Genomic DNA, 14895 nt, shown 5'->3' with positions numbered 1-14895 from the left:
CCTCAATGGCTGGCAGTGATTTGAAGAGTTGGGTGTCTGGGTTGGGCTGGAGAATAGGCTCAATTCAGACTGTCACCGAAGCACATACCTGCGGCCTGTCATCCTGACATGCACGGTGGACTCAGCATAGCTGAGCTCTTTCTTTCTTTCTTTCTTTCTTTCTTTCTTTCTTTCTTTCTTTCTTTCTTTCTCTCTCTCTCTCTTTCTTTCTTTTTTTTTTTTTGTTGTTGTTTTTTGTTTTTTCAAGACAGGGTTTCTCTGTAGCTTTGGAGCGTGTCCCTGGAACTAGCTCTTATAGACCGAGTGCTGGGATTAAAGGTATGCACCACTACTGCCAGGCATAGCTGAGCTTCTTACAAGATGACTTGGGGAGCAGGATTGGCCCAAGAGTTTTGTCCACCGTGAATGAGGCAGAAGTCACATATCCTTGTATGACTTCACCTCAGAGGACTCACAGGCATCACCTCTAACATGCCCTGTCACTCATAAGGCAAACCAGGCCCAGGGAATGGGAACAAACAGCAGGGCTTTGCAGTCATGTCTCTCAGCTGCCGTGGAAGGGCGCCCAGGAGCACTTACCTTTAGTTGAATTTTGAAGGCAGTAGAATGAAGGATTGACTGAGAGCAGGGGATCAGGAAGCAAGAGTGAACTGCGTTGCATAAATCAGCACACTAGTCTTCCCAGGAGTTCAGCAGGGGCCTCCTTGCTGCCCCCTCACTGGCCTTCCATCCTGGCCAGGCCTCTCTCCAGAGTGTCGAGGTCTTGTTATGACTTTGGCTTTGGTGGTCATTCCTCCATAGAACACAGCCTGGCTGGGGGCTGAGCGGCAGATTCACACACCAGTGGCCCTGGCTGGCCCTCCCTGACTTCCAGCACTCTGGGGGCACTGACAGAGAGAGGCTGCCTGTGAGCTGGATTGAACAGAGTACAGTCCCATCTTCCCTCCGGCTCTAGATTTAGAACCTCCAGTGTGTGCTCAAAGTCTTGGTTTGGTTTCTCAAAGCATGAAGATCTCCCTGTCAGTTGGCTTGTATCCCAGCCATGTTTTCCATAATGGCTAGTTTCTTTTGATTATAGACATAAAAATTCAGAGTAGGTTAAACAAAGGGGGAAAAATTACGGGTTCTTGTAACTGGGTTGTTCCAGGAGTAAGTCCTAGGGTCTAAGCAGGATTAATTCTCTTTGGCTCCATTTTTGTTTTGTTTGTTTGTTTGTCAGTTGTTCTGTGTTGGCTTCATTTGCAGGCAGAGCTCTGGCCCTAACCTAATACCCAGACCACAGTGCACCAACCAAAGCAGGCACCGAAACCCTTTCTAGAACCATTACCCTGACCATGGAGCTAAGTACGCTGCTCAGCTGCGACTGTATCAACTGTTACTGTCTACTGCAAGAGTTCCATATCGAGAGGGGGAAGAAAGGTGACAAATCAGACAAATCTGGCTGCCAGAGCCCAGGACTGCTAGCATTAGCTGCAGCTTGTGCATTGTGCAAAAGGAGGGTAGGGTGCCTTTCCCACACAGGCAGCTATATGTACCAATGCCAAGCCCTGCAAAATCGGCCACTTTCCTTCCTCTAGCGTGTCAGAAGTGTCTGAAGTCTCTCTCTCTCTCTCTCTCTCTCTCTCTCTCTCTCTCTCTCTCTCTCTCTCTCTCTCTCTCCTACTTCAGGTAACTGCTGCTCCATGAAACGGCTAGGGTGAATTGTGAGTTTGCCATGCACCCACAGAACCATGGCTCCTTCCTCTGGCCTGGCTGTCCAGTTGTCCATTGTGATTCTTTTTCTGTACCCTCGTCTGGCTTTGGACCCTTTCATGAGACTGGGGCGTGTCTCAAACTGCCCTCAGAGGCCAGGCCGAGGAGACATGTAGGTTGGATGGATTCTACAGGTGGGAAGCTAATCTTTCCGTTCTTCTGGCTGTCTCAGTGTCACTCCCTGTAACGTTCCCAAAGTGATCACGGCCAGTGGGGGGGGGGTGAGGGGGTGGAGCTCTGACATCTGCAATGAGCTGGTCTGGTCCATTCATCTCCTGCCTGCCTCGCCTTGCCTCATCCAGTTCTGGAGACATCTCCAAGGAAGGGGCCTTAAATGGAACACCCTTAAAAGCTGGCTTTGGAGATCAGGAGCCTTCTCCAGGAAACCTGGGCATTAAAAAGATGCCAGGCTCCACTTAAGCCTCCCTGAGGCTGCCAGGCAGCTGCTTGAAGGCTCAGTAAAAGTGCCTGATGCAAACCAGACCCCAGAGCTGAAGGCTCTGGTGAAACTGGATACCTGTCAACATCAGCAAAAGAAATATATTGTGGAAGGGAGGCGGGAGACAGCTCAGCAGTGCTGGGCTGGGCTGTATGGCCGACTTTTCCTTCTAAAGGCCCCCAGGAGTGTTGCCATGCTGGTGACGACAGTCTAAGGGTCAGCAGCCCTGAGGTGACCAGTGGGGCGCATCTATCCCTTTACCACTTCCTTCTTTTCTCTGCTTCTTTTCTGCAGATATAAGGCCTGAATTCAACCCCATCGCAGCTTTTATTGACATGTCGTAAATTATTTAATCTTTTTGACCCTCAGTTTTATCATCTGTAAAGTGGGCCTGCAAATAGAACCTACTCAGTTGGGCCAGGCTGGCCTTGAACTTACAGAGATCTGCCTGCTTCTGTTATTCAAGTAAGGTTGCTTATTGGTATGTTATTTGATATCACTAAACCATCAATATGGTCCTTGATAGTCACAGTGAGGAAACTATTTCAGGACCTGTATAGCTGGGGAGGTCTGGACCACTGCGTCTTTTATTCCATGGGGACAAATACCAACTGCTGTTCATAAACTGAGAGATTTCCTCTGGGAGCCCCGGTGTCTCTTCTGCACAGTGGGAATACTGACAATGTTGGCAATGGTCAGGATTGCTGTGCGGCTCACATGGGCCACGTGACCCGGCACGGAGGCTACAGAGAACCTGGGTCTGTACATCCCACACAGGCCACATGACCAGACACGGGAAACTGTAGAGAGCCCAGGCCTGTGCAGCTCACATGGGTCACGTGACCAGTCACGGGAGACTGTAGAGAAAGTAGTTTTGTGTGTCCACTCAGTCCACGTGACCAGGCACGGGAAACTGTAGTGAGCCTAGGTCTGTTCTGCTCACATGGGTCACGTGACCAGCACGGGGCCTGTACATCCTAGGTGATCATTCTCCGTACTTCCCTGTTGTACTCTCTTTCTCCTGTCTGCACCTTCTCTTTCTTTTTTCGGAGCTATGAGTCTAACACACCCATGGGTTCATACAGAGCTAGAACCTTTGTGTTCTCTGGTGCAGCTGTTCCTTGGGAGTGTGTGCAGATTCAGATCCCAGGCCATCCCAAACTCAGACAATCAGAATCTTGTACTTTTTTTTCATTTCTTTGGTTTTAAGTTTATTTCTCAGCTTTTATTTATTATTATTATGTGTTATGTGTATGTGCATGATGTGTGTGTGTTGGGAGGGTGCGCATGCCACGGTGCACGCATGGAGATCAGAGGATGGCTTTCGGGAGTTGATTTTCTACTTCCACTGTGGGTTCTGGGGATCAAACTCAGGTTGCCAGGCTTGTGTAAGGAGCACCTTTCCCCACCTAGCTGTCTTGCCGTCCCTGGTTGTGCTCTAAAGACGGGATCTTGTGGGGCTGGAGAGATGGCTCAGCGGTTAAGAGTATTGCCTGCTCTTCCAAAGGTCCTGAGTTCAATTCCCAGCAACCACATGGTGGCTCCCAACCATCTGTAATGAGGTCTGGTGCTCTCTTCTGGCATACACACAGACAGAACATTGTATACATAATAAATAAATAAATATTTTAAAAAAAACAAAAACAAAAAAAAAGACCGGATCTTGTTATGTATCCCACACTGGTCTCAAGCACAAGGCAATGCCCTACCTCTGCCTCGCGAGTTCTGGGATGACAGGCATGTCCTACCACATCTAGCTAGGATCTTCCAGTACCTACTTTACTTACCTATTGGTACTGGAATTGAACTCAGAGTCTCAAACATGCTTAAGCAAGTGTTCTCCTACTGGGTCACACTCCGTCCCAGAATCTTTCGCTTTTTAAATTAAATTTTTTTTTTTTAAATTGTGAAAGCAACATATGCTGGCAACGAATGAATCCCACAATGTAAAACAGAGTAAAGTGAGCCTTCCTCAGATGTGAGCGCTATGAATGGTTTTGCCTGTGGTTTCTAGGGCTTCGGGGTTTCATGGCTCTGGGAGGGGCTGAGCAGATCATTTTTATTTTTTACACTAAACTTGATCATCGCTCTGTTTAAAAAAAACTTCATAAAGCTTGGACATCTTCCCATACCGAGCTAAGTGTGCCTACCTTCCCCTGTCTGCAGAAACTCCAGAGTGTAGCTTGTGGTGGGGACTGAGCCCTTTTCCTGGCAGTGGACCTGGTGGTCCTGGTGCCTCCCATGCAGCCGGCCCAGCTTGGCAAGCTTCCTCAGGCACAGATGTGAAACCGGAGGCTCCGGGAGGACTGGGGCAGCCAGTGCTCTCAGAACCAACCCACACCACCACATCCATTAAAGAAATAAACAAATAAACAAGTGGGGCCTAATCACAGTTTCTGAGCCTGTTCCTGCCCTCAATCTCATCTCACAAACTCACAAAATGTAAATTTTACATCCTGTTCCCCACGGCCCCAGGGTTTTCACTTGTCAGAATGGTTTTGTCTAGGAGTTCATGACTCAATGGGTTTTTCTGTCTGGTTTTTCTTTAACCATTTTTTTTTTTTAAAGGCCAGAATCTCCAACTCCCACTTTCCTCAAACGCAGCTGTTCTGGAACCTTGGTCAAATTCCACTTTACAAGCCCCGCCTCCCTTCAGCCTAACCGATGAGTTTTCCTCCTTTACGGAAACACGTGGTAATGTAAAATTGTAACTGTCACCTACTTTTGATTAAGTAAATTCTTTCAAGGCTGGTAGGTGATTTTCCCAGATAGATAAACTGCCTCACCATCACAAACACAGCATATGGTATTTCCAGAATCTTTCTTAGGATTTGTTCTTCATCTACAGAGATCCAACTGTGTTCACACCCACCTCTCCTCTTATCTCAGGAGCTGACCAGGGTCAGATCTGGTTAGCTCTTGGATGGGAGAATTTTGTCCGGAATTCATACTTTATTTTGCTACCAAAGATGAGAGCCTTGGTCCCACCACCCATGTGGTACCAGAGGTTTGATTGGAGGTGACCACTGCCATCAAGTCACATCTTTTATTGAGGCAGTTGTCCTCAGAGGTCAGTGTTAAGTTGCAAACAATGTTTCCATGTCTTCCAACTGCCCTCCCTTCCCATACTCCATCCCCTGTTACAAAGGGATTAGCCAAAAACTGCCCAGGTTTTTTTGAAAAGACCTCAGTGAGGGACAGCTGAATATGGTGTTGGCAACAATGGAATGCTGTCTGATTTCATCAAAGGCAGAAGAGAACAGGAAAATGGAAGTACAAAGCCACTCTGCACTCTGCAAACTGCTTCTTGGGTCCTAATACTTTGATTTCTATCTTAAACTCAAAAGCAGGTACCTGGGCACAGTGGTAGTGCATGCCTTTAATACCAGCACTCAGGATGCCGAGGCAGGTGGATCTCTGTGAGTTCAAGGACACACTGATCTACAGATCAAGTTCTAGGACAGCCAAGGCTACACAAAGAGAAACCCTGTATCAAAAACCAAAAACAAGCCGGGCGTTGGTGGCGCACGCCTTTAATCCCAGCACTCGGGAGGCAGAGGCAGGCGGATCACTGTGAGTTCGAGACCAGCCTGGTCTACAGAGCTAGTTCCAGGACAGGCTCCAAAGCCACAGAGAAACCCTGTCTCGAAAAACCAAAAAAAAAAAAAAAAAAAAAAAAAACCAAAAACAACCAATCAAACAAAAGTAGGTACCTTTCAGGGGTTGGGGACATCACTCAGTTGGCAGAATACATACATAGAATTTATGAAGCTTTTAAAAATTATTATTGTTAGTAGTAATATTTTAACCATGTGCCTAGAACCCCAGCATATTTATTATTATTATTATTATTATTTTACCATGTACCTATAATCCCAGCACTGGGGAAGCAAACGCAGGGAGATCAGAAGTTCAAAGTCATCTTTGGCTATACAGTGATAGCCTGGGATACAGAAGACTGTCTCAAACAAACAGCAAATAAAAAGGCTGGACGCCTATATTGCTGGCTGTCCCAGTCACTTGGGAAGCTAAGCTGAGGTAACCCAGGAGTTCAAGGCTAGTCTGGGCAACACAGCAGGGTCACTTGGATCACTTACTATTATTATTTTTAATCAAAAAAAGGAAGAATGAAGATAAGCTCCCCTCCACTACCACCATCCCCTCTCCCCCCATCCAACCTGAGACTCCTCTTCTAGTTCCTAGATTGTGGCTCCTTTTCTATTTACTTAAATAATTTTTTTTCAAGGCAGTCTTTCTGTGTAGCCCTGGCTGCCCTGGAACTCACTCTGTAGACCAGGCTGGCCTCAAACTCAGAGATCCACCTGCCTCTGCCTCCTGAGTGCTGGGATGTATGTATGTATGTATGTATGTATGTATGTATGTATGTATGTATGTATTTCTGAGACAAGGTCTTACCTTATAGCCCAGGCTGACCGCAAAGTCACAGCAATCCTGTCTTAGCCTCCTGAGAGCTAGGATAACAGGTGTGGCCACCATGTTAAGCTTTTATTATTGTTTCTAAATACCACTGTCTCTTTGGGTTTTTGTTTGTGGTACTCTTGCCAAAAAATTAACCCAGAACTTGGCTGAGCTTCTAGATATAAATACCAATTTACAGTGTGTGTGTGTGTGTGTGTGTGTGTGTGTGGTGTTAGGGATTGAAGCTGGTACCTTGTACACGGCAGATAAACACTCTACCCTTGAGCGTTTCTAGTCCACAGCGTACCAATTATTTTAAATAATACTTGAGTATTATTTAAACTTATTTAAAGGCATTATTTAAACTGGAGTATTATTTAAACATCAAATCCAGACTGTGAAAACTCTATGCATAACCAGCCAGTGTCTCTAAAGAACAGAACAAGATGAAACAGAGGTAGGGGAGATTGAGAGACCAATAGGGCATAGCAGATGGCGGGATGTGGTTATTTCTATCTCAGATTGAACAAGCAGGAAAAATAAGTCTTGAGATAATCAAGGAAATGTAAATATTGCTAAGATAGTTGAAGATAGTAGGACTTTCTAATATTAGTAACTTTTAAGGTGCCATGGTAATGTAGCTATCTATTGTCAAGGGAACTGGTAACTTTTAGAGATAGTTACTAGAAGATTATAAGTGAAATCTTAAATGTCTACAATTTGCTTAAAAATAACCTGGAAAAGGAGGGAGCAGATAAAGCAAGATTGGCCATAATGATGCAGGAGCTGGGTGTGGGCACATGGGGAATTAGATGACTGATCCCTTGTGCATGCTTCAAGTTTTCAATACAGAGTCAGAAGAAATTCCCTTGCCCTTGAGAAGCACCTTAAGTGAGGATCAAGGGCCACTTACTTCTCCTGGGTCCCCGTCTGCTCACAGTTGGAGAGGCTTCAAAGAGAAGAGGCTCTGATGGTTCGGGATAAACATGGCTGCCCATGCACTTGAAGTCTTTGCAGTCACAGGTGATTTCAGATCCATTTTGATTTTGATTTTATCTAGCCCTTTGGGAACTTTATGAATATTAATTTTCACCCACCGACATCCCGCATTTCTTTTATCTTAGAGCGCAATTTTCTAGACATTGCATAGATGCAGGCGATGTTTTTCTGACAAGATCTGAGAACTTCCCTGACACTAATGGGTAGTTACTGTTAAGTGTGGAGAAGGAAGGGAAAAATCCCTGGGGGTACCTCCAGAGGACAGGTGCCTCTGAAAGGAGTGGGTGGGGACTAGCGTGGGGGAGTGAAGGCTGCATCTGTAGACTTGCTACCCCACCTTTTCTCTGGTAGCATCCTGACTATCTGCTATGAAATATTGGCTACCATGGTGATAAAAAGGAACTGAAGAGGAGGAGCTTTTGAAGGATGTTAGGATGCATATGAATAGGGCTGTAACATCTATAAAGTATCTTAACATTACTTTTCCCTCTTGTCTAGGATGTCTGTCCTAGTTAGCTTCAACTGACAGCTTGACACAGCCCAGTTACCCAAGGGAGTCTCTTCTGGGAGATTGCCCAGACCTGTGGCTGTATGTGAGGAATTGCCCTGATCGTTGATTGACGTGGGAGGATCCAATGTACTGTGGGCAGTGCCATGCCTGGATAGATGGGCCAAGGTTGCATTAAAAAAAGCTTGCTGAACCAGCAAGCATCCTCCTCCATGGTTTCTGCCCTGACTTCCCTCAGTGATGGATTATGACCTGGAAGTGGAAGCCGAAACAAACCCTTTCCTCCCCAGGTTACTTTTGGTCGGTGTTTTATTATAGCAATTGTCTAATTGCATGGTGCCAGTAGTCACCATGAGGAAAAGATTCTTGGATATTTTTGAGACCTAGTCTGGCCATGTAGACCAGACTGGCCTGAATTTATGACCCTCAGTAGTGCTGGGCTTATGAGAGTGTGATAGCATGCCCGCCAATGTTCTCTCTGATACAAGGTATATCAGTCAGTCATGAATGCCTTTAGCTGGAACAATGAAAGTTGGAATATCTGAATAACTGGCTTAAATGACCAGAGCCATTGTCTTCTTTTTAAGTCACATGGATATGCATTTAAAGAGAAGCAGGGGCTGTGGCATCCGTGTCTCTTGTCTGGCACCTCTGGGAGTCTAATGGCCATCTCTTCATGGGCCTAAGATGGTCGCACCAGCTCTCGGCATCACAACCTTATGGGAGAAAATGACTTCAGGGACAATAAACAACTTAGCTTCTCAGGCTTTTCTCTCTCAGCAAGGAAAGTCTTTTCCCAAAGCTGCTCAACAGACTTCTCCTGGGTTCTCAGTGGGCAGAATTGGGTCACAGGGTCAATAGAGTCACAGTTCAGGCTGGGAAAATAAGCCATATTTGCAAGTCTCTGCTGAGGTATTTGGGCACAAGACACGGGGGTTGAGAAAGACATTGGACCAAGCAGCCCATCAGCTTGGCATTTCCAAGTCATGCCGCTCCTGAGCAGAGTTTCCTGTACAGCCCACACTTCCCAGTGGGGCTGGGATGCTGTCTGATAGCCTGTGACTCAGTTTGATGCTGTGCCCACCTGGGGGATGACTCTTGAATCTGGTGTTGCTGTTTGCTTCCCAGGTTCGGTTCCCTTGTGGACATCTAGTCACAAAAGTTTGAATCTCAGAAAATGTCAATGACCCAGGAATTTTTAGCCAACCTAGTGGGTGCCATCTGATATCAGATAACCAGGTAGCCCCTTTTCCCAGCCCTACAGGGTGCGGGGATGTATAAGCTGTCATTCCTAGATGCAGAGGTTGCAGTCTATTACTGGCCCCCAGGGAATGTGGCAAATGCCATAGGACCACACCAGAAATCACAAGCATAAGACAGGCTATTGTAGGGGAGACCCAGCCAATCACCTTGCTAGCAGGGGGCGGGGTCCCCCGAGGATATTTTTTACTTATAAAGATTGCGGGCGTGCTCCTAGCTGCCCCTTCTTCTGCTTTCCTGTTCTCCGCTGGAACTTCGGTTCTGTGAATCTTTCCCTAATTAAAGCTGAATATTTTATTATAATTTCCGTCTGCCGTTCATTTACGTCGGTACAGACTATGATCATGAGTCCAGTGTGGAGGCTAACAGCAAAAACTTCCACTTCCAGGGTAGGAGGATGGACAGACAAACACAATCCCCTAGGCAGGTAAAGTCCTGGGGAGCTTTAGAGATTTGTACATAAAGCCAAAAGGGTCTGAATCCTGAACTACTTAAGTTCAAGGCCCATATCTACCTGCCAACCACGCCAGCTACAAGTGTTCTTATTTATTATTATTTTGTTGTCGTTGAGACATGGTTTCTCTTGTAATCCTGGCCGTCCTGGTGCTCATTCTGCAGACCATACTGGCCTTGAACTCAGAGATCCTGCCTGCCTCTGCCTCCCGAGTGTTGGAATTAAAGGTATGTGCCACCACCTCCCAACCAACGTTCTTTTTTAAAGATTTATTTTTGTTTTGGTTTGGTTTTTGGTTTTTTGAGACAGGGTTTCTCTGTTGCTTTGGAGCCTTTCCTGGAACTAGCTCTGTAGACCAGGCTGGCCTCGAACTCATAGAGATTCATCTGTCTCTGCCTCCCAAGTGGTGTGATTAAAGACATGCACCACCACTGCCCAACTAAAGATTTATTTTTATTTTATGTGTATGAGTGTTTGCTTATGTTATGCATATGTATGACAAGCATATTTCCCTGCCCACAGAAGCCAGCAGAGGACCTTAGATCCCCTGGAAATGGAGTTAACAGACTATTTGAGCTGCCACATGGGTGCTTGGAACTGAACTTGGATCCTCTACAGAGCAGCCAGTGCTCTGAACTCCAGCCCTATCATTGTTCTTTAACACAGAGCAAGAAGTCAGGACTCAAAGTAGGTAAGTAATTTACCCAGGGATTTTTAGCTGACCCAGTGGTGCCAGCCACAGTTTATGCACTCATTTCCCAGTCCACTTCCACCCCTTGCCTGTTTAACAGACTCTAATCTGGTTAGACATACGGTCAGGTGACTAATACCTGGCCAAATAAATACCCTATTTATTCATTAGTTGTGATTGGCACAAGGGTGGTCACATGACCTAAGCAAGTCGCATAAGGAAATCAGGCGGGTGTGATGCAGATTGACAAGAGGAGTGTCAGGGACTGAGTTTGGCTTCTTAAAAACCCCGTTCTTGTGGCTCTTCCTGCTTTGCTGAGAACTCCTGTATTGTTCACGAGCCGAGAAGTCGGTGCATGACTTCTGTACTGAGAAGTTTTTCCTTTAGAAACACTCAACGGTTTTATGGACTATAATTTACATAGTGTGCAATCTCTCATTCAGGTCAGGCATGTTCAGGGTGGTATGGCCATAGACCAGTCACTCATTAAAGTGTTCAGCTCAATGTTTTTTCATGCATAGAATTATGCAACCATTACCACATTGGTTTTTAAACAGGTTTATCATCCCAGGAAGAAGCTAGACCCAAGCAGCTCCAATCTTAAGCAACCACCTTGTTCTTTACACATGGATCTGCCTAACTTAGACATCTCAGTTTGACTGGAGTCCTAGAGTACTGGCCTTGGCGAGCTGCTCCTTTCTTTGCTTATCCATGCCATGGCAGAGAAGTTCCCTTTTGCTGGGCTTGGCTGTGGCTGGGTTTCTAGCACTTGTCACCTGAAAGTGTGCCCAGAAGTTGAAGTCAAATCTTACAAACCTGTTTTCTCTATTTTATCTGGTAAAGCCAAATCAAGGAGGATTTTGGGTGCCACACCAAAGAGTCTGACCTTCCTGCTATAGACCCTGGAGACTGCTGAGCAAGAGAGAGGCAAGTCTGGGGTGAATTTAGAATGACAAGTTTAGTGAGATTATTCTCACTACAATATTTTTATGTAGATTAAAACATCTTGTGGGTGGGCTCAATGCGTGATGGTGCTTGCTGTGCAAGCCTGGAGACCTGTGCTCGATCTATGGAAGCCATGGAAGGACGGGAGGAGAGAACCGACCCCTGAAAGTTGCCCTCAGACCTCCACATGGTATTCATGCTCCCCCAACAATAAAGATTTAATCTCATGTCTTGTGGTGATTTGAATGAGAATGGCCGTCATAGGCTCAGATGTTTGAATATTTGGGCTTTAGTTGGTGGAACTATTTAGAAGAATTAGGAGGTGTACTGTTTTTCTGTAGGCTTATTGACCACACCTACTGATCTACTGATAGTTTAACTTCCCTCTGTGCCCTTTGCCTCACAGTCAGCCCCCTGCCACTCAGACCATGACCTAACAGGATTTTCAGTCATGCAGGCACCGTCTTGGCTGCGGCCTCCAAATGTAGGTTTTAATTAAGTTTCCGTTGTTCTATTTACCAATAAAGACTCGGGAGTCAGATGTTGAAGTGAAAACCTGCTAGATGAGAGACACTGAGAAGCAATCAGGTGACCTTCCTTTATGGCTGGAGACCCAGCAAGAGAAACGTCTCTCAACCTTTCAAACCAACAAGACGGTGAATCTCTAAGTCCCTCCCTACTTCTTCCTGTGCATCTCTCTATCCATATTTGTGGCTCCTCCATATTCTCTATGGCTAATTCCTGTCAACTAGTCGCTGGCTCTGCCCCAGATCCAAGGTTAATTTTATTAGCATAATCTCAGGGTTTCACAGTGCCATCAAATATCAAATATCCTGAAACAGAGGTGTGTCACTGGGGATGGGTTTTGCGATGTCAAGACTGGTGCCGTTCCTGTCTGCCTCTCTGCCTCCTGTTTGCCATTTGAGATGTGAGCGCTCAGCTGGTCCTGCCTTTGCTCTAGCATCATGGACTCTAACCCTCTGAAAACATAAGCCCAATTAAATGCTTTATTTTATAAGTTGCCTTGGTCATGGAGTTTTATCATAGCAATAGAAAATACACATAAATGTTATATATCATACGCAGTTCATTTACACCGTCTGTGACAATCTCAAAAAAGAAAAAATAGAAAAGAAATATCGGTTCCTGTTTTTATAAGAGAGGAGACTGGGGGGCCGGGCGGTGGTGGCGCACGCCTTTAATCCCAGCACTTGGGAGGCAGAGGCAGGCGGATCTCTGTGAGTTCGAGACCAGCCTGGTCTACAAGAGCTAGTTCCAGGACAGGCTCCAAAACCAGAGAAACCCTGTCTTGAAAAACCAAAAAAAAAAAAAAAAAAAAAAAAAAAGAGAGAGAGAGAGAGAGGAAACTGGGGAAATATGACATCCTTGGTGTACATCCCTATAGAACTTACTGAATAAGAGATGCTCCATAAGGTAAGAGAAACATTGTACCTTTGTCTGGAAAATGTAAAACCAATTATGTTGTAAAAACCAATACTATTCAAGAGACACAGCCTACAGCGGTGCTCTGTGTGATCTCTGGTACTATTACCTCATCTTGTCATTCCAATGTCCCTACCCATGCCTGCTGGCTGTCAAGCCAGTGAGGGCTACAACCTCCTTCACTCTGCTTGTTTCTTCATGCCCCGTGGAGGTTAATCTGAAGGAAGCATGTGCTCCACGTGACATTTGTAAAAGGCCACGATGGAAACAGCCTGATTCCCAGGGTGAGGAATAAGTGGGCCTTTCCACCTTTCTGCAGCCAGTCCAGCCCTCACGGGGCAAATCCAGGTGTATAGGAGACCATGCAGAAGCAGGAACCAGGAAGAGGAAGAGGCCAGTGTCTGAGACCATGCTCTGCCCCTCCACGTTGGCCATGAGCTGCTGGTACCCAGTGGGCAGAGTCCTCAAAGCAGTCAAGCACACAAGCCTGATTGCCTCTTGTGTGGCCAGCTCATCCCTGCTCAGGAGAGCATGCTTTCTATCCATTGCATGTCAATCTGGGACCTCTCCATCTTCAGGGGTCTCCCTAGCTCTCCCCTAAAAAGCCTGATTCTACTCCATGCTTTAGGGCACTGAGTGTGGACTTGGCCAGGGTCAGAGAAGACAGGTTAGCAGAGCGGAGGTGATGGCGCGCTGCCTGTACTCTCTGGTCCCAGGTGCACTGGAGTAGAGCAAGAAGGGAAGTCGTTTGTGTTAGGGACTTTAGGAGGCTCTGGACACAAGCATGGACACTTCGGGACCCCAGAGACAAAATGTAGCCCAGTTCAGGGCTCTGACCTGGCCAGCACCCAGCCCCACTTGACACAGTGCCTGATGGCATCGGGGCCATATGGAAGGATGTTTCAGGGAAAGTCATGAATGGCATCATAGGAGAGACCCCAGTGGGCTAAGGATGGGCACACGTGTAGGTGTCATGGCTTTTGGAGCATAGTCTTACAGGAACAAACTAGGGTTCTGGGCTGGGAAGGTGTGAGGGTTCCTGTAAATGTGTCCCCATTCACACGCATGGTCCCTCTGAGCCTTAGGCATCTGCCCCAGCACAGTGTGAACTCTTGAGGATCTTCTGGTCTTTTCCAGGCCTCACCACTCTGACCCAGCCTTGCTGAGAGCCCATGGGCTTTGGATGGGAAGAGAAGCATGCCAGGCAAATGCGCATAGGGGCAAGAATGGGGTCTGGGGAAGACACGGGCCACAGGCAAGGAAGCCTCTGAGCCAGCCACTGTCCCGCAGGGATGTAGGCCCAGGGATGCCAGGTTTCCCAGTCTCCTCTCTTAAGAAAACAGAAACCCAGATTTCTTTTTTTCTTTTCTTCTCCATTTTAAAAGACTATCTGATGTGTCTACCCCAGGCTGGCCTCAATATTTGCTGTTGCTGAGGATGACCATCAGCTTCTCACCTTCTTGTCCCTCCTTCTCAGTACTGGCATCACAGGCATTTCCCGTGGACTTGGCCAGGGTCAGAGAAGACAGATTAGCAGAGCGGAGGTGATGGCGCACTGCCTGTACTCTCTGGTATATCATGCCCAGTTTATTCTGCACTGGGTATCAAACCCAGGGCTTCGCACATGCTAGGCAAGCACTCTACCAACTGAGCTACTTGCCCAGTCCCCAAGCCCAGGTTTTTAAGATGAAATGTACTTATTTTCAAATGTAAACATTGGCAAGTGTGAAGTTATTGTCTGTATTTGCCTGTTGAGCTCCACTGTCTGCTTGACTGCGGCCTGGGAAGGGGAATCTCTAAGTAAGATCCTCTCCCTGGCCCTGATCACTCATCCAGTTGCACTGGACAATGGACATAATGAATAGGATCAGGCAGTGAGGTCAGGATTCTTACTCCACATTCAAAGTCAGGTCTTCTACTGCCCCAGGATCTGTCTATGTCATCCTGACCATCCTGGAACCACTCTGGAGACCAAACTGTCCTCA

This window comes from Chionomys nivalis, chromosome 4 (assembly GCF_950005125.1).
Source record: "Chionomys nivalis chromosome 4, mChiNiv1.1, whole genome shotgun sequence".
Classification (NCBI taxonomy): Eukaryota; Metazoa; Chordata; class Mammalia; order Rodentia; family Cricetidae; genus Chionomys; species Chionomys nivalis.
This window is presented reverse-complemented; position numbering follows the sequence as displayed.